Source organism: Doryrhamphus excisus, chromosome 10, assembly GCF_030265055.1.
Source record: "Doryrhamphus excisus isolate RoL2022-K1 chromosome 10, RoL_Dexc_1.0, whole genome shotgun sequence".
Taxonomy (NCBI): domain Eukaryota; kingdom Metazoa; phylum Chordata; class Actinopteri; order Syngnathiformes; family Syngnathidae; genus Doryrhamphus; species Doryrhamphus excisus.
The window spans coordinates 10,447,042-10,468,208 of NC_080475.1; the positions used below are offsets into that span (position 1 = coordinate 10,447,042).

Sequence of the window (21,167 nt, forward strand, 5' to 3'; positions counted from 1 at the left end):
GGTAATAGGAGTGTAAGGTGACTATAGGGGTGTTATGTCATGTCTAGAGGGCTCTAATATTGTTAAAATGTATATTTGGAAGGTGGTACACAGGTTTATTATGCCTAATATGTCATATTTCCTCTTAAGATGCCTACTATATTGGGTAATAGGAGTGTAAATGTGACTATAGGGGTGTTATGTCATGTCTAGAGGGCTCTAATTATGTTAAAAGTATATTTAGAAGGTGGTAAACAGGTTTATTATGCCTAATATGTCATATTTTCTCTTAAGATGCCTACTATATTGGATAATAGGAGTGTAAATGTGACTATAGGGGTGTTATGTCATGTCTAGAGGGCTCTAATTATGTTAAAAGTATATTTAGAAGGTGGTAAACAGGTTTATTATGCCTAATATGTCATATTTTCTCTTAAGATGCCTACTATATTGGATAATAGGAGTGTAAATGTGACTATAGGGGTGTTATGTCATGTCTAGAGAGCTCTAATGATGTTAAACTGTATATTTGGAAGGTGGTACATATGTTTATTATGCCTAATATGTCATATTTTCTCTTAAGATGTCTACTATATTGGGTAATAGGAGTGTAAATGTGACTATAGGGGTGTTATGTCATATCTACAGGGCTCTAATGATGTTAAAATGTATATTTGGAAGGTGGTACACAGGTTTATTATGCCTAATATGTCATATTTTCTCTTAAGATGTCTACTATATTGGGTGATAGGAGTGTAAAGGTGACTATTGTGCCGCGGGGGTCACAAAAGGCCCCCCCAGCAAGCCCTTTTTGGACATCACCTGCTTGAAATAGATCAATAATCATCTTTCCAATCTAAGTGGAAATGGTTTGTTCTTGTCTAATGTTACTGTGTGGCAGCACATTTGAGTAATGGAGGCATTAGTCATGTGACCTCCTCTATGACGTTTATGATGCTAAAAGATGTCTCACACAAACACACACACACACACACACACACACACAGAATGAAGAAGCTCGGCAGTTACACTGGAACGACAACACCACGACTGAAAGAAATCCCCATCATTCCTTGCAGGGTTCTAACGCCTTCTACGCAGCGGTTAGCTCGGACGGCCGTAGACGCTCTGTCGATGCTAACTCACTCACTGGCTGGCGCTAACCTGCTTTGCACTGACCAGTGTGTGTTTGTGTCTTTGCCTTTTCAAAGGGAATTTTAGCGTGTGTGTGTGTGTGTAACCTATTTAGTGCTCTGTGTACATATTTCTTTGCTGTAACTCGAAGCCCAATCAATAGGAATGTTTCTTTGTTACCCACCGTGCCAATGTGTGTGTGTGTGTGTGCGCGGCAACATTAGCTGACCGCAGCGATCAGTAAGAAGATATTTTATACCAAAAACATTCAGAAAACCACCAAAAGTCACCATAGTATAACACACGGGTGTCCCAGGTGCTGCCTCCCGCTTCTTTTTTATACATAATATAAACATTTAATAATATAATACATTATATGAATTAATTCATTAAGTTAAATAAATGTATTTAAAATATTTTATCATATAATAAATCATACAATTAATTGATATAACATTTAATTTCAGTTAAATAAATGTATTTAAGATATTTAATATTATGATAAATTATACAAATAAAGAAATTTAATGTCAATTAAATACATTTATTTAAAATATATAATAATATAATCAATTAGAATTGATTATAACACAGCTTCAAAATAACACACAAATAAAATATGAAAAAATGTAAAAAAAAAAAAAACAACAACAACAACAAAAAAAAACAATAAAGAATAAAGTCAAAATATTCAGGAAAAAAAGTCAAAATCTTATGAGAATAAAATAATATCATTTTAGTAGCGTAAAGTTGAAATAATCAAGAAAAAAATAGGAAAAAGTAATAATATTATGAGAAACCATAATGATGTTGCATATTTTGGAAACTTAGGTGGCGGAAAAAAATCACAACGTTACAACAATAAAGTCAAAATATTAATACAAAATATGCCCGTATTCATATATTCCTGACTTTAATTTTTCACTGGCTGGAAAAAAAGGGGCAAGAGTTAATAATTGCAGCGTGGGTCACAAAGAGGTCAATGTTTGAAGGTCAAAATTCCATCAGTGTGGAGATTTAGTGTTCTGATAACTTTGTCAATGTTTGCTGAGACGTGAAATTGATTAGACAAGTCATAGCTGGAGTCTCCACAGCTAATAATGCTACCTTGAAGAGTTGAATTGTAATTTCTGACACCATATTAAAACATTACAGTTGTTAAATGGATCTAAAACCAGTTTTCATGGCATAAAATAATGTTTACCTGCTGATGCGCTGCCATTTTGGGGACACACCATGGCTATAAAAGCTAGCTAGCTTTTGTAACGTGTTTTCTATGAAGTTATTGAAGAAATATAGTTGACTTGTTATATTTCCAGACATTAATAAAGCATTGCAGTTGTTAAATGGATCTAAAATGAGCTTTCATGGCATAAAATAATGTTTAGAAAATGAGCTAGCTTACCTGCTGACACACTGCCATTTTGGGGACACAACATGGCTTCTTATGGGTTAAGGCTATAAAAGCTAGCAAGTGTATATAGCGTGTTTAGTACTAATAACTTAGTACTAATGTTTAACAGGTGCATTGTAATAGTTGACAGCATATTAAAACATTACAGTTGACGAGCTTTCGTGGCATAAAATAATGTTTACCTGCTGATGCACTGGCATTTTGGGGACACACCATAGCTATAAAACCTGGCTAGCTTTTGTAGCGTGTTTTCTATTAAGTTATTGAAGAAATATAGTTGACTTGTTATATTTCCACACATTAATAAAGCATCACAGTTGTTAAATTGATCTTAAATGAGCTTTCATGGCATAAAATAATGTTTAGAAAAGGAGCTAGCTTACCTGCTGACACACTGCCATTTTGGGGACACAACATAGCTTCTTTTGGGTTAAGGCTATAAAAGCTAGCTAGTGTCTATAGCATGTTTTTTTATGAATCATTGAAGAAATATTACTAATAACAGCTGCATTGTAATAGTTGACACCATATTAAAACATTACAGTCGTTAAATTGATTGATTGAAATGATCTTTTGTGGCATAAAATCAGCTTTAAGAAATGAGCTAGCTTTCCTGCTGACACGCCGCCATTTTGGGGACACAACATAGCTTCTTATGGGATAAGGCTATAAAAGCTAGCTTGTGCCTATAGCATGTTTTTTATGAATCATGGAATAAATATTACTAATAGCAGGTGCATTGTAATAGTTGACACCGTATTAAAGCATTACAGTTGTTAAATTGATTGATTAAAATGATCTTTTGTGGCATAAAATCAGCTTTAGGAAATGAGCTAGCTTTCCTGCTGACACGCCGCCATTTTGGGGACATAACATAGCTTCTTATGGGTTAAGGCTATAAAAGCTAGCTAGTGTCTATAGCATTTTTTTGTTATGAATCATGGAAGAAATATTACTAATAACAGGTGTATTGTCATAGTTGACACCATATTAAAACATTACAGTCGTTAAATGATTGATTGAAATTATCTTTTGTGGCATAAAATCAGCTTTAGGAAATGAGCTAGCTTTCCTGCTGACACGCCGCCATTTTGGGGACACAACATGGCTTCTTATGGGTTAAGGCTGTAAAAAAAGTGACTTCATGTACTCTAATGTAAATTTAGCACACATGTTTACAGTTTCCATATGGGTTAAAAACAAGCAGTATATTCAGAAAAAAGGAAGATGAGGAGACATTGTCCTCCTCGTCCTTTTAGATGTTACGTACATCCTTCCCTTCCTTACAAGACATGCATCTTGGCTTAAATACACGTGAGTGTGTGTGAGACAGTCACCATTGATCCCCTGTCATCCTGATAAAATTACATCCTCCAACCCCCCCCCCCCCATAGATCTCCGCCCACCACTCAGATTAAATATACATTTTTAATTTGCCGCCACAAATGACCCCCTGCCCCAATAATACAGGAATAAATTACGACAAAAAATAACAAATTTTTACTTTATATTGCAACTCTATTTAACTAAAATGACATTATTTTTGCTATTTTCTCTTTTCTTGTGAAATTATATTTTTAGAATGCGTCAAATGGCCCCCGGGCCTCACTTTGGACACCCCCCCGGTTTGATAAAATCCTTTGTAAAAGCTCGTAATAAAATATTACCACGTTGTCCTGTCTCTTTGACGTCCAGATCTTTTCCCCCTGGCCTCTGGTCTTCCTTATTTCTCCATCTGTCTCATCCTGGCAAGGCCATTAAGTCATAAATCCAATACAGGCCACCTAAACACTATCTGTCTTCTGCCAATGGAAGGCGGGATTGGATGGAGGGAGCATGGCGGAGGATCAATGGCTCCCCTGGCTGTCAGTCTACTCACTTGTTTTCACATCCATCTACTGGCATCGCCTCCCTCCTGGACCCGGCCACCCCCCCCCCCTCCCCACCCACCCAAATGCTGACACCGAGTCCTCTCAGATACACCACTTTCATCACACGCTCATCAGCCTACTCAATTACTGTCAAAGATCCTTCTCGTATTTTTTAAATACACTTTTTTTTACTTGTTTTTTCAACTGATCAACACCTGGTGGGGGGTTGACTCCCAAGATGGGGGGAGGATGCCAGTCAGACCCGGCAGGCCCAAACACATTGTGAGGGTCTGTTGGGAAAGTCTGCCAGAGTTTCAACTCTGCTTGGACTACGTTCCCAGGGGAGGTGGTGGTCCGTGTTCTGTGCCTGCAGCCGTGAAGTGGTCGGTGCCCGTCATGGCGGTAATCCCGGAACCCGTTGGTGGACGGCAGTGCAGAGTGCCGTCCAGCTTAAGAGTTCTAGAATTCTATTGTGTCTTTTTGGCCCATGGGATTCGAGAGATAGCTGACAGGTACCAGGAGGCCAAGCGGTCTGGGACTCTGGCGGACGCTGAGGCAAAAAATCGGAGTGTCTCAGAGATTCTGGACCGCCGAGGGGGAAACAGTACCCTGTCAACACCGTGTATGGTGGGGTACTGACCTCCGCTCGAGGTGTTATGGACTGGTGGTAGGAATACTTCAAAGACCTCCTCGATCCCACTGACACGGCTTCCAATGAGGAAGTAGTGCCTGGGGCCTGAGGTTGCCGAGGTGGTCAAAAAACTCCTCGGTGGAAGAAAACTGCCCGGAGTTCCTCAAGGCCCTGGCTGCTGTGGGCATCATGTGGGGCGTTGCCCTTGAATTGGCGGAGAAGGCATTCATGTTCCTCGAGGAATCGGGGAATACAGTCTATGGGACCACCGAATTCAGGCTGTTCCTTCCCTGTCTGACCGGTTTCCGATGAGGGTTGGACTCCGCCAGGGCTGCCCTTTATTTTTATGGACAGAATTTCTAGGCGCAGCCAGGGTGTTCTGGTTCTGGGGTTTTGGTTTGATGGCTGCAGGATTGAGTCCCTGCTTTTTGAAGACAACGTGGTCCTGCTGGCTCCATGGAGCCGTGACCTTGGTTCTCTCCTGGAAAATCCTGACCTGACCTGACTTTGGGGTCTTGTTCACGAGTGATGTACAGGTAGATCTGTGATGCGGACTCTGCTTGTTGGCGTCAAGTAGATGAGTAGTTGAGCCCAAAGGATCAACATTCCTACCCTCATCTATGGTCGTGAGGTTTGGGTAGTGACCCAAGGACAAGATGGCGGGTTGGGTTGAGTCCCCTTAGGGATAAGGGCGCTGTCATCCGGCAGAGAAACTTCCAGTACAAGAGAGGAGCCAGATGATGTGGCTCGGCCATCTAGTCGGGACGTCTCCCGGTAGGACCAGTAGGAGGCCTCGGGGAAGACCCAGGACACCATGGACAGACTCTGTCTCCCAATATTTAATGCTATTAATATACTTAATGCAACTAATATAATGCACACATAAACAATCACACAAACGGCGTCAAATCAACGAGCATAGCGGCTACCAACGTCACACACACACACACACACTTTGAAGTCGTGCCCTTCTCGTGTTTCCTTTGACACACTGTAATAGATTCCACTGTAGCTCCACGCCGCAGCTAAGTGGCCTCACCTTTCACTGAAAACAAATCACTCACTCCTTTTTTCTCTCTCTCTCACACACACACACACACACACACACACACACATACACACACACACACACACTATATTTGTATTTGTGACCTTCCTTTTGTCCCACGGGTGCTCTCTTCTTCCTCCCCGTCACAGGGCCCGCCATCGTTTTAGTCTGATCGCATGCCTGCCTCTTCTAGAGAGTACACTAGGCCAGGGGTGTCCAAAGTGCGGCCCCGGGGGGGCCATTTGCAGCCCGCGGCTGTTTTTTTTTTTTTTTGGCACATTCTAATAATATCATTTAACAAGAAAATCCAACCACAGCAAAAATGGACAAATCAGAAGTCATTTGAGAAGAATAAAGTCCTCGAACTTGACAGCAGCTCGAAATCCAACCCGAACCTAAACCCCAGCCCGAACCCATCCCCAAACCTAAAACGCTAATTGTATACAAAACCCAATTTTAACCCCAATTCTAGTCCCAACCTTAACACCAACCGTACCCCCAACCCTAAGACAATCCCATCCCCAACCTTAACTCCCACCCCCATCCTCATCCCCACCCTAACCCCAATCCCATCTCCAACTAACCCCTAAATCTAACCCCAAATCTAGCCCCGACTCCATCCCCACCTAACCCCAACTCTTATCCCTACTCCATCCCCAACCTGAACACCAACCGTACCCCCCAATCTTAAAACCAATCCCATCCTCAACCTTAGTCCCCATTCTCAGCCCTATCCCTAATCTTAACCCGAGCCCTAAAAGCCCTAAATCCAACCCCAACCTTAACCCCAAGCATATTCTCAACCACAACCCCAACCTCAAAACCAAGCCCCACCCCAGAAAGACAGAAAGATGACTCATCCAAGGGTTGGGGTTGGGGTTGGGGTTGGGGTTGGGGTTAGGGTTAGGGTTAGAGTTAGAGTTAGGGTTAGGAGACTTCCTGCTGTAGAAAAATGCATTTGTGGTTTTGGCAAGGAATATTCTATCCACAAGCCCAGCTGGGGTCAAACACCTAAAAATTACTTTTTTTTTGTCTGTCATGATTACTATAACTATAAAGAATAATTAGGAAGATAGAATAGAAATGTTTATTTATGATCCCAAATGTTTGACCAGTAAGCTAAGAAGATTGAAGCGTGAGCTGCAGCATGGAGGTCTTGGAAAGACGAACACTGCCCTCTAATGGACACTTTATGTATTGAACATATGAAGTCACGTCAATGCGGAGACACAATGACACACTTAAACATATTATTATTACATGAAAAGAACAAAAAAACTTAGATTATAACCTTAGAAGTATAATGTTCTCCTCCCAGCCAATGCTATAAATTTAGAAAAAAAAATAAATTTACAAGAAAAAAGTCGTAAATTTAAATAAGTCAGAAATGTACGAGATAAAAGGCAATATGTTGCAAGTTTTCCAAAAAAAAAAGAAAGAACAATCTTCGAAATTAAATCATAAATTTACCACAAAAAGTCTTTACGAGAAAAAAAGCCATAACTTTGCAAGAATAACGATCTGAAATTCACAAGTTACAAAACCTACATTTATGAGAAAATGAGAAATATTGTACATTTACTTTTACAAGAGTACAAATTGGACAATTCTCCTCCGTGTAAATTTGCGAGAAATTTACAAGAATTTTACACAAAAAATGCTAAATTTATCAGAAAAAGTTTCACATCAATTTATGACTATGATTCCCATACATATTACACAAAAAAAAGTATGAGAATTCATGTAAATTCATGAAAAAAACGACACAGGAATAGAACCACTTTTGTAAAAAAAATAAATAAAATAAAATAAAAATATGTATGCTTTTTTTAAAGTAACAGTCGTAAATGTACAGAAAAAGTAAATTTATGAGAATAAAAGTCACATTTATTTTTACGAGAAAAAAGAAATGGAGAGAAAAAAGTAAATTAAGAAGAAAAAAAGTTGTACATTTATGTGAAAAAGCCATATATTAGTAAATGTACAAGAAATAAAAAACGTACATTTCCAAGAATACATTTCCGACTTTTTTCTTGCTAATTTACAACTTTGTCCTTGAAATCTCAGATTTTTTAAAATATGGCACAAATACCCTGTTGTAGATTTTGCCGTCTTGAAGCTAACTAGCTAGCTGGCTAATGTTAGCTCACCCTCGAGGCCTTGCAGCCGAAGAGTTGGCTATAGGGATGTTATTTACTGTCTGGAGGGCTCTAATGATGATGCGATGCTGTAGCTACTAAGATGATACGTGAAAGAAATGATCTAAGTCTGTTAGCAATGAACCGCTTATAAACGAGAGACGACTAATTTGCTCTTGGTCCTTCACTTCCTGTTGACCCCCAACCCCTCCCAACCCGCTTTCTTTACAGAGCGCAGGAATGAATGAGTGGATGTTCACAAGGGAAATTCTATTCTCCCAGCAACACACACACACACACACACACACACACGTAGTGAATACTTGTAAATATCATTTCTTTTGATTCCCTCCCAAAAGGAGCTTCTTGGGGACCCTGACATCGTCACTCGCTATGAATGGCCTGGTGTGTACTTTGGACGCCGTCTAATGCGCATCACACGTCTGCTTTGTTTTCCGGTGTGTGTGCGCGGCAACCTTTCGTCCCGGGATGGCGTGCGTTTGTGTACGCGTGGTGTTGTGAAGGTATTTGTATTTGCCTTGCGTGTCCTCCTGCGTCAGAGGGTCTTTCTGTCACTGTGGTCCGAGCAAACATGTTAAGAAGCACCTAATCACTGCCCCCCCCCAAACACTTTAAAGCCTAAACACACATTTACAAAACCATTTGGACTCAAAGCTCACCGCCACCATACTCAAATGTCACCGAGTCTTTGAGAAGCGAAGGGGCGGATCCGCGCCGACCCATTGGTCCACGGCCATGTCGCCGCTCTGTCTTTCCGAGGCAGATTTTTAAAAAGGCGACGCCGTGGAAGGGGAACGGCAAACGCTCGACAAGCCTTCTTCTTCAAGAGGCGCATTCCTCGAAGGAGAACTAAAGTATTTAAATCCATCCTTACATCGACGAGCACCTTCCCCGGGTTGAAATACTTCCTTTTTCAAAGGAACATCCAAATTCACGGCAAAAGGACAGAAAATATTGTAGAAATGCTGACAACCGATGGAGCGTCTCGGCAATAAGATCAAACCAAAGAATCCCGCCCCAAATCACTTCCTTATTTGACTTTTCATGTTTCTGACGTGATTGGCGACACCCGAGATGCTCTGGAAAACCACGTCGCTACTCAACATCATTGTCATGGCACTGGCTCTGGCGACCCGTGGAGGAGGGGCGGCGCCCACTGACCGGGGTAAGGATGAAGGACCCTTAGCGACTCTAACCCTGACCTACGCTGACCCTAATGTCGACCACGTCTAACCTACACTAACCCTAACGTCAACCACGTCTAACCCTGACCTACGTTGACCCTAATGTCAATCACGTTCAACCTACGCTGACCCTAACGTCAACCACATCTAACCCTAACCTACGCTGACCCTAATGTCAATCATGTTCAACCTACGCTAACCCTAACGTCAACCACATCTAACCCTAACCTACGCTAACCCTATCGTCAACCACGTCTAACCCTAACCTACACTGACCCTAATGTCGACCACGTCCAACCTACGCTAACCCTATCGTCAACCACGTCTAACCCTAACCTACGCTAACCCTAACCCCGACCACATCTAACCCTATCGTCAACCACGTCTAACCCTAACATAAGCGAACCCTAACCCGACCACATCTAACCCTATCCTACGCTAACCCTAACCCGACCACATCTATCCCTAACATACGCTAACCCTTACCCTGACCACATCTAACCCTAACCTACGCCAACCCTAACTCCAACTACATCTAATCCAAACCTATACTAAGCCTAATCCCGACTACGTCTAACCGCTAACCTATGCTGACCCCAACGTCGACCACGTCTAAACCCTAACCGCATCTAACCCTTAACCCTAACAAACGCTAACCCTAACCTATGTAAACCCTAATCCCGACCACATCTAACCCTAACCGCATCTAACCCCTAACCCAAACAAATGCTAACCCTAACCTATCCCGACCACGTCTAACCCTAACCTACGCTGACCCTAACGTACAGAAACCCTAACCCTGACCACATCTAACCCTAGCCCACGCTAACCCTAACCTCGACCATGTCTAACCCCTATCCCTAACCAAAGCTAACCTTAACCTGACCACATCTAACCCTAACCCACACTAACCCTAAACTACACTAACCCAGACCGTGTCTAACCCTAACCTACGTTAACCCGAACCCCGACCACGTCTAACCCTAACCCACGCTAACCCTAACCTCGACCATGTCTAATCCCTATCCCTAACCAAAGCTAACCCAAACCCAACCATGTCTAACCCTAACCTACTATAACCCTAACGTACAGTAACCCTAACCCACGCTAACCTCGACCATGTCTAACCCCTATCCCTAACCAAAGCTAACCCAAACCCAACCATGTCTAACCCCAACTCTAATCCCAACATCAAAACATTCAGGAAAACAATTTTCCACATCTTCTAAATTGCCTCTTTTCCCAAAAGTCCACATTTTCCATGCAGCATTTCTGGTTCAGCTTCAGCATTCACACACAAACACACACAACATCTCCTGCTATACTCTCATTGTTGATAAATGGACACTTCCTTTGACACGTTCACATTTCCAGACAACATTTCTTGTCATCTTCTTATTGAAAATGTACCATCATTTTCATAACTTCAGGGCAACAATTTTTCTTGTCCCAAAAATCCCCACTTTTCCCCAGAACAACACATTTTACGTACTACTTGTACATGTCTCAACCCAATCAGAGGTACCTACTAGTACCTTCCCTACTAGCTTGTATTTTCTGTCACATCTACAAGAATCACCGCCCATCCATATGGTCTCTCTCTCCACTTCTTTAGAACGTCTGTACACTCCGGAGCTTCATTCCAGTCTGACTCATTTGTCAGCCGTACCACCGAAGCCTCCAACCCCGGGTCAGAGCCAGATCCTCAAACAATGGCGCTGGAATGGCAGAGGAGAAGGCGCGAGGAGAGCCGATAGAACCACCTCCAGGACGTTTACTGCCGCCATGAGAACCCACCCTGGGCCAGACGGTCCGGAAAAGCGGGCCCAGATGCGGAAGATGATGTCAGTCCTGGAGGAGATGCAGCGGACTTTTAATAGTACACTGAGCACACGGATGACCTTCCTTCCGAGAGGTTCATATTCTCACACTTGACACTCATCGCTCCACAGCCGTACCACGCTTTCGTAATGAATCCGTTCCAAAAGCTAATTTTCCCATAAATCATGTATACCGAATGGATCTGTTTCACCTCATGGGTACTTGACAAAGACTCCAGTTTCACTGACTCACGGGTACTTGGAAAAAACTCAAGTTTCATTGACTCACAGGTGCTCAACAAAGGCACTGACTCACCGAAACTTGTGTTTTGCTGACTCATGGGTACTCAGCAAAGACTCGGGTTTCACTGAATATCACAGAGTCAAGAGGCCTCCGCAAAGATTCACTGACACATCAGTACTCAACGAAAACTCGAGCCAAGACTGGAGAGTCACTCACTTACAGATACTCAGCAAAGTCTTGACTCACAGGTACTCAACAAAAACTCAAGTTTTGCTGACCCACGGGTACGTGGCAAAGACTCAGGTTTCACAGACTCACGAGTACTTGGGGAAGAAGGGACTTTCACTGACTCACAAGTACTCGACTGAGACTGATACTTCACTGACTCACAGGTACTCAACAAAAACTCAAGTTTTATTGACCCACGGGTACTTGGCAAAGACTTAGGTTTCACTGACTCGCGAGTACTTGGGGAAGAAGCGACTTTCACTGACTCACAAGTACTCGACTAAGACTGATGAGTACCTGTGAGTCAGTGAAGCAACAAAAACTCAAGTTTTGTTGACCCACGGGTACTTGGCAAAGACTCAGGTTTCACCGACTCACGAGTACTTGGGGAAGAAGCGACTTTTACTGACTCACAAGTACTCGACAGAGACTGATGCTTCACTGACTCACAGGTACCCAACAAAAACTCAAGTTTTGTTGACCCACGGGTACTTGGCAAAGACTCAGGTTTCACAGACTCACGAGTACTTGGGGAAGAAGTGACTTTCACTGACTCACAAGTACTCGACTGAGACTGATACTTCACTGACTCACAGGTACTCAACAAAAACTCAAGTTTTATTGACCCACGGGTACTTGGCAAAGACTCAGGTTTCACTGACTCATGAGTACTTGGGGAAGAAGCGACTTTCACTGACTCACAAGTACTCGACTAAGACTGATGAGTACCTGTGAGTCAGTGAAGCAACAAAAACTCAAGTTTCGTTGGCCCACGGGTACTTGGCAAAGACTCAGGTTTCACCGACTCACGAGTACTTGGGGAAGAAGCGACTTTCACTGACTCACAAGTACTCGGGAAAAGCTCGAGTTGAACTGACTCACGGGTACTTGGCAAAGACTCAGGTTTCACTGACTCACGGGTATGTGGCAAAGATTCAGGTTTCACCGACTCACGAGTACTTGGTGAAGAAGCCACTTTCACTGACTCACAAGTACTCGACAGAGAATGATGCTTCACTGACTCACAGGTACTCAACAAAAATTCAAGTTTTGTTGACCCACGGGTACTTGGCAAAGACTCAGGTTTCACCGACTCACGAGTACTTGGGGAAGAAGCGACTTTCACCGACTCACAAGTACTCGACTGAGACTGATGCTTCACTGACTCACAGGTACTCAACAAAAAATCAAGTTTTGTTGACCCATGGATACTTGGCAAAGACTCAGGTTTCACCAACTCACGAGTACTTGGGGAAGAAGCCACTTTCACTGACTCACAAGTACTCGACAGAGACTGATGCTTCACTGACTCACAGGTACTCGGCAAAAGCTCGAGTTGAACTGACACACTGGTACTTGACAAAGACTGCTGCAGCTCTCACTCACAGGTACTCGGTGAAGACTTGAATATCACCGAGTCAAGGGGACTTGGCAAAGACTGACTTACAGGTACTTGATAATGATGCAACTTTTTACTGACTCACGGGTACTCAATGAAAACTCAAGTTTCACTGACTCATAGATACCCAGTCAAGACTGGAGAGTCACTCTCTTAGAGATACTCAGCAAAGACTTGAGTTTCACTGGTTCACGGGTAATCAACTAAAAACTCAGGTTTCACTGATTCACGGGTAATCGACGAAAACTCAGGTTTCACTGACTCACGGGTACTCATCAAATACTCAACATTCACTGACTCACTGTTCCAGTTTCGCTAACTCATGCGTACTCGGCAAAAAGTCAAGTTTCCCTGACTCACGGGTACTTCACTGGTACTACTTGGAAAATGTAAGATTGCTTATTGTGTTTATATGTATACTTTTTATTCTCCAGTATGAAATGATGATATTATGCTATAACATCTCAGTTAATGTGTTTTTTTTATTACAGCAAATGGCAGAAATGCAGGACGAAAAAATAAAGTGGTAGGTCTTTTTTTTTTTATTATATCTTTCCAATCTCGACTGACACCTTCTGTATTGTACTTTTATTTTAAGTAGTAGAGAACACAGTATAGATCAGGGGTGGGCAAACTTTTTTGACTCATGGGCCGCATTGAGTTAACAAAATTGTGCGGGGGGCCAGAACATATATTTAACACACACGATTTTTTGCTTATAATTTTAAATTTTTTAAGAATTTTTATAATTTTTATAATTTTTATAATTTTTATAATTTTTATAATTTTTATAATTTTTATAATTTTTATAATTTTTATAATTTTTATAATTTTACGCCGTGAATTATTTGTCTAATTTTAATTGTCATACTATCAGCTATATGTTCTCATTTCCTTTTTTTCAGGAGCACTTTAAACATCTTTAAACATCTTTTTTTATTTATTTATTTATTTTTTTTTACTGAATAAGACATCCGACTTGAAAGTCATGTTGCCAGCTGGTATGTTAAAAGTTGAAATACTTCAACTGGCGGGCCGGATTTAAACGCTTGGTGGGCCGCATGTGGCCCCCGGGCCGTAGTTTGCCCACCCCTGGTATAGATACTTGGGGCAGAGACACTTGCTAGACCAGCATGCTAGTGTTTGGGTATGCCACTAGATATCATCGCTAAGGCGCAACATCAACACTGGGGCACAGAGGACCCAATCCAGACCACCAGAGGCAGGGGTGGACGTAGGCTGGAGAGCACACCGAGAAACCCAGCACCATTCCAGTCTATGAACCCAGAGCCCAGGAGCCAGAGACATGTAAAAAAAAAAAAAAAACCCCGGTGGGCGGCCCACCATGCACTAGTCAGGATCCCTGATACACACCTCAAACGAGCAGACCGAGGTCCGCCACTAAAAGAGACAACAAAGACCGCAAGGTCAGGTCTTCCTGAGGGGTAGTTAGCCTTTAAGACAAAACCGATCGGTCAGCCCCCCGATGCAGCCTCCTCTCAAGCATCTCGTATAAAAGACTTTTCAGTCATCTCTCAAGTGTGAATGCTAATGCTAACACTGCTAACATACACTGCTCACTTTTCTATTGTCACTCTTGTTGCTGCATTAAGGTTGGAGTGTTTCCCAGCACCGTCACCCCAGCAGCTGATGACAGCACCGCATCCAGAGCGAGCGCCGACGTCCTCGTTCCCAGCCTGACTGGTCGGAACTTCCGGAAGTCCCTCCCACCGCAACCCAAGAAGACTAACAAAAGAGGTAAAAATGTCAGGCTTTCAACCCGGGGGTGGGCAAACATACAGAACACCAAAGCTGTCCCCGGTGATTTGCAGTACTATTTTCTAAATACACGGGGGTTTAGTTCGGATGCCTCCCCAGTGAGGAGGCCCTGGGGAAGACCTATGACACACTTGAGGGGTTATGTCTCAAAGCTGGTCTTCAGGTTGAACTGCACGAGTTGGCCAGAGATTGAGAAATCTGGGCTACACTACTGACACTGCCGCCCCCACGACCTGGGTCCAGAAAGGATGGACAATCTCGCTTAGTCATGATACGGTGGTACACATAAACGCATGCCCCCGTCGTCCCTGGCCCACATTTCTAAAGTGAAAATGTTTGCCCACCCTTGTTTGAGAATTTAGAATGTTTGGTCTCCAGCCTGAATTGATGGTATTTCTTCAACAGTATGTTTCTGGAAGTACTGCTCCCAGAACTGAGCGGGCGCCACCCAGCATAACCAGCGAGCTTCTTCCATTTAACCCCCTATCATCCATTCAACATAATGCTATAGTTTATCCCAGTGCTTGTGAGAGCATATGCAGCAACGTTTATTTGTCATCCATGCCCCCCCACCCCACCAAACCTCCCCACCTTCCATACCTCCCCCGTGGGCGAGTGTTTGACCTCTGAGTGCTAGGCAACGTCGCTGTGGCATCAGGAAGGCTCCCGTGGCGGCGCCAGCTTGGACGCAGACCTTTTCAAAAGTGACCAATCCAAGGAGACGATGTGTGCTCGCAGCCGAGCGCATGAAGAAACAACCCCGATTAATAGCACCCCTCCCACATTTTTTTGATTTGAAGACAGATGCACATTGTTTTTGGATGTGTACGCACTCGTGAAATAAAGTCCTTCTCGACCATAGCAACCACCTATGGCAACAATAAAGATTGATATTTCATTTTTATGCACGCCGTGCATTATCGTGCTGCATCGTGATCTGGTGCTTGTGTATGAACTGCACGAAAACGATGACATAAGGGCGTGCGTTGCTACGCTGCGACATTAGGTGATGCTAGTGGATGAATGGCACAACATGGGGCCGTGCATCATCATGCTGGGACATGAGTTGATGCTAGTGGATGAACGGCACGACGTGGGGCCATGCATGATTATGCTGGGACATGGGGCGGTGCTTGTGGATGAATGGCACGCTCATTTATAATCTGCACAAAAATGACAACATTTTTGTTGTCATTATTATCATAACAAAACATCCACTGGTGGTTGTGGATGAACGGCAACACAATCACAAGATGGGGCCGTGCATTATTATGCAGCAAAATGGGCAACTTTTTAAATTATATTTTTATAATGTGTTATACGCCAATAAAAATCAGCTCTGGGCTACAAATAGCCCCCATGTCCGCACTTTGAACACCACTAGTCGATGGTGGTGTTATTTGTCCTACCATAGTATTAACAGCAGAACATTCCTCCTGTGTCTCCATGGTAACTGAGTGTGTTTTCTGTCTGGATGAGTAAACTGTGCTTGATTATATTCAGAGTTGTAACGCCACTGTTGCCCGAGTGACGAATGTGTGTGTCTGTACACGCTTGTGTAAGAAATACACAACAGTTTTGTACGGAAATCATTTATTCATCAATTGACTTGACTTGTAGATCCACTCAATATTTTTATATAAAATATGCTACACAAGCTAGCTAGCTTTTATAGCCTTAACTAAGGGGTCGGCAACCCAAAATGTTGAAAGAGCCATATCGGACCAAAAAAAAAAACAAATGTCTGGAGCAGCAAAAAATTCAAAGCCTTATAATGAAGGCAACACATGCTCTATGTATCTATATTAGCTATATTAGCCTACAATCAAAACATAATGAGCCTTCATGATTAAATGTTTATTTTCCCTGCAGCACATCCTGTAGGGAATGACGCACCACGTGACTACTCTGTCATAGATGTCGCCTCAAGTTTAACTTCATTACAATATTAATAAATTATGTTTCGTTGCTTTGATTAAATTTTAAAAATCCGATTTTTGATGTAATTTTTATTTTGAGGATTCGAAAAAAACAACAACAAAATCGAACGTGCATAACAAAACGCAGCCTGCATTCATAAAAATAAAACAGCAGCCGAACGAACTTCCTGGTTCAAAGTTCATGCAAGTCCACCCTACATAGCTGCCCAAGGCAAATGCCTGTAACACTCGGACACGAGCAACAAAACACAATAATATTATAAGTGTCATTACAAATATATACTGACGAAAATCACTTTATAAAAACAACCACTTTGTTACTAAATTTGTGCTTATGACAGGATTGTGTTCTTACCCGTTTAATGTCACTTCTGTTTTCGGACATGACTGGTCAGCTTGTCAACATCGGGCATTGAAGATGAATGCAATGAATGCGATGAATGTAAATGATTCGGTCCAAAAACGTTTAATCCTCTTTTCTCCTGAGTTATTTTTCTTTTTTTCCCTTTGGGATGCATGGCCCATCACACAGCCGCCGGTTGGTTTACAACAGCCACCTGCCCGGCATCCCGCCCTGCTGATAGAAACGTGTGTCGCAGGCTATGACGCAATTCTTCGTTGACAGAAATGATGAAATTCAATATTTACTCTACACATTTTTACAACATTGGAAAACGTTAAAATGTTTGTGTCATGTTTGTTCTCCTACAGAAAACATATTAAAACAAAAAATGTATTTCCCTCCCCCATCTTTTTTTCATTTTTAAACATTTTTCAAAAAGCTCCAGGGAGCCACTAGGGCGGCGCTAAAGAGCTGCCGATCCCCCATCCGTCACCATGGTGTGTCCCCAAAATAAAATAAAAGCTAAATAATATCTTATTCTTTACCACGAAAGTTGGTTTGAGATCAATTTAGTAACTGTAATGCTTAAATATGGTGTCAAATGTTACAATTCACCTCTTCTTACAATGTTTCTTCCTAGTAAACATGCTACACAAGCTAGCTAGCTGTTAGCCATAACCCATTAGAAGCCATGGTATGTCCCCAAAATGGCGGCGTGTCAGGTGAGCCAGCTCCTTTCAAAAAGCTTATTTTTTACCATGAAAGTTGGTTTGAGATCCATTTAGTAATTGTAATGTTTAAATATGGTGTCAAATGTTACAATTCACCTCTTCTTACAATATTTCTTCCTGGAATTCATCGAAAATAAAATACACAAGCTATCTAGCTGTTAGCCATAACCCATTAGAAGCCATTGTATGTCCCCAAAATGGCGGCGTGTAAGGTGAGCCAGTTCCTTTCTAAAAGCTTATTTTTTAACATTAAAGTTGGTTTGAGATCCATTTACTAACTGTAATGCTTTCATATGGCATCAAATGTTACAATTGACCTCTTTGTACTATATTTCTTCCTGGAATTAATCGAAAATAAGATACACAAGCTAGCTAGCCGTTAGCATTAGCCTATTAGAAACGGGGAAGGAGGTTGTTGCAGGGATGTGCACGTGGTGATATCAGCCTGCTTGAGTTGGGGTGTGTTGCTTCGAGCAAAGCGGTCCGTAGAAGCGCAGGAGTGCAGAGGTCAGGATGGTATTAGCAAGCATTGAAGGCCCTTTCACTCCCTCCGCGCCTTTTTTGTTCAATTCAAATCCCTGCGACTTTCACAAACAATAAAGGAAGTGCTGGCCGCAGCACAGCTTGACGCACGCACACACCAAGCCTTTTCTTTTGATGTGCATGTGATGTCAAATGTAGAGAAATGTGTCATGTCCAAACTTTGATCCTGATCACTGTCTGGATTTTTTAACATTGCAAGATAGGACCATTTTTAGCCTTTGTTAGCATGCTAACATTTTCATGCGCAATGTTACCGGGATACGAGAATTATGAGCATTTTTTTCTATTTTCACGGGGAGACACACATAAACCAGGGCTGTCAATCAATTAAAATATTTGATCATGATTAATTGCATTGTGTCCATAGTTAACTCACAATTAATCACATTTAATCACAAGATAGAAATAAGTTTTTATCTGTAATAAGTAGGGGACATTATTGGTAGGTGTTAGCATGGCTAGCACATTAATATTAGCTTAATCGTATTTTTAGCCGTTTTCATGGGTAGACAATTGTATAAGCATTTACCACTATCATGCTAGGTATTAGCATATCGAAATGATAATTTTAACATTGCAATCATGTTAATATTAGCATATACAACTACTTAGCACTACCATGCTAGGTATTAGCATGCTAACATTATCATGTTACCATTGCTATGGTGCTAACATTAGCATATTTGCATTTGTAGACACTCTCATCGTTAGCATGCTAACATTAGTATGTGAGCACTGCCGGCATGCTAACATGATCCTACTAGCATGCAATTTTCATGGATATGAAGTTAAGTAGACACTATGAACATGTCTACGGTACAAAATAAGTTTATTGACAACACTTTTGTAAACATCTGAGGTAAATGTACATTTACATCAACATGGTCTTGAACAAAAATTCCAAGACGCACACACAAACACACACACACACACACACACAAGTAGATGAAAAGCAGGCGTCTTTAAAGCCGTGGGTGTCTCTGTTCTTACACAGGGAACAGAAGAAGCAAACCATCATTGAAGATCTTCTAAACTCTCCCAAGGCCATCCTTTGAGTGTACGTTGTCAGCCTAAAAGTGGGCTACCTAGCTTAGAAAACACCTCGTCTGTTTAGAGACAAACCTTGTCTTTCTGGAACACTTCTTTTATTTTGGTGGCGAAGGCGAGAACTGAATTTCCTGGTCTCTGCTGCGGTGCTAAAGTGTTCTTTAGAATGAAAGCTATAAAAATGAGGCCCTGTTCAATACTTCTACAACAACAACAACAACAAAAAGGAGATCATGTTGCTTTGTTTTCTTTTACCCCGCCTCAAATCTAAAAGCCGCAATGGTCATCTACAGCTAGTCTAGAAAAGAAAAGTCGTCCTATACGGAACAGCTAGAAGGAAGTCAACACTTCTGGAACACACTGCAAACACAAGCATCAGAAAGAAAATGTACATCTGTCCCCCGACCCAAAAGACCCTCGGAGAAGCTCGGCAATGTCACTCAAACATTTGCCACCATGACTTTTGGAGACGTTTCCCTGGATGGGGTCGACACCGGCGTTGGTTTTCTCCGTGAAAACGGGAATATTTCACCTGGCATGATATACTGTTACTGTAGATTTGGCGTTGACGTTGATGTGGCAGCAGAGCATACCTGGCAACGTTTGTATTTGAAAATCACGGAAATTCTGGTCTTTGCACCACCTCCTTTGGCTTCTTTCATTGCGGAGGAGCAGTGCTTCCACCCCAGATGCTTCTCACCCTATCTCCAAGGCAGAGCCCAGCCACCCTATAGAGAAACTAATTTTGGCCGCTTGTACCCGCCATCTTGTTCTTTCGGTCATGACCATCGGTGAGGGTGGTAACGGGAATCTACCGCTAAACTGAGACCACAACGGAATACAGAATCCACAGACGGCGAACCAATCCACCACGTGTCCATCTCACGTAGCATCCTTCCCTCACTCGTAAATAGGACCACCAGGTACTGAAACCGGCTCTACTCCACTCTCTATTTTTGGGATTAACCGGCAAGATGTTGACAGAAGCAGATCTACTCCGAAATAACCAGACTCAAAGCTCTCAACGTACCCGTTCAATCTATGTTCCCCCATGTGGTCATGAGGGCAGGCATCTCGTTTGGATGCCTCCCCGGCGAAGTGTTCTGGGCATGCCCAACTGGGAGGAGACCCCGACTAGACCTGGGATAAGCGAAAGGGATGACGTGTCACAGCTGGCCTGGAAATACCCCTACAAAGATATGACCAGTACATCATTTTGATGGTACATTTAGTATTCCCACAGAGCATGCCCATTAATAGGTTTGTAGTGAAGGATGATCCCCCCAGCATTCAGTATTTTGTATATCATAATAAAAAAATAATATATTTTTAAATAATTTTCCTCACAATATTTATATTTATTCTTTATTTAAATATTTATTTATTTATATCAACTTCTTTTTCTGTTTAGAGTACAACTTTATTCCCGTAAAATTACGACTTTATTCCTGTAATATTACGATTTTAATCCTGTAATATTACGACTTTATTTCTGTAATATTATCACTTTATTTCTGTAATATTACAACTCTACTCCTGTAATATTACAACCTTATTTCCGTAATATTATGACTCCATTCCTGTAATATTACGGCTTTATTGCCATAATATTTTGACTTTATTCCCATAATATTTTGACCGTATTCCCATATTATTATGACTTTATTCCCATT

The 21,167-nt window shown here is 42.0% G+C and overlaps 1 protein-coding gene across 2 annotated transcripts in view; it reads right to left on the reverse strand.

Moving 5' to 3' along the window:
* runx1 (RUNX family transcription factor 1) overlaps positions 1-17,393 on the reverse strand; it is a 47,034-nt gene extending 29,641 nt beyond the window's left edge. For both annotated transcript variants that reach the window (XM_058085897.1, XM_058085895.1), the window contains exon 1: positions 17,186-17,393. The gene's annotated coding sequence lies outside the window, so the exon portion shown is untranslated. The remainder of the gene's footprint in view (positions 1-17,185) is intronic.
* Positions 17,394-21,167: the final 3,774 nt, after the last annotated feature.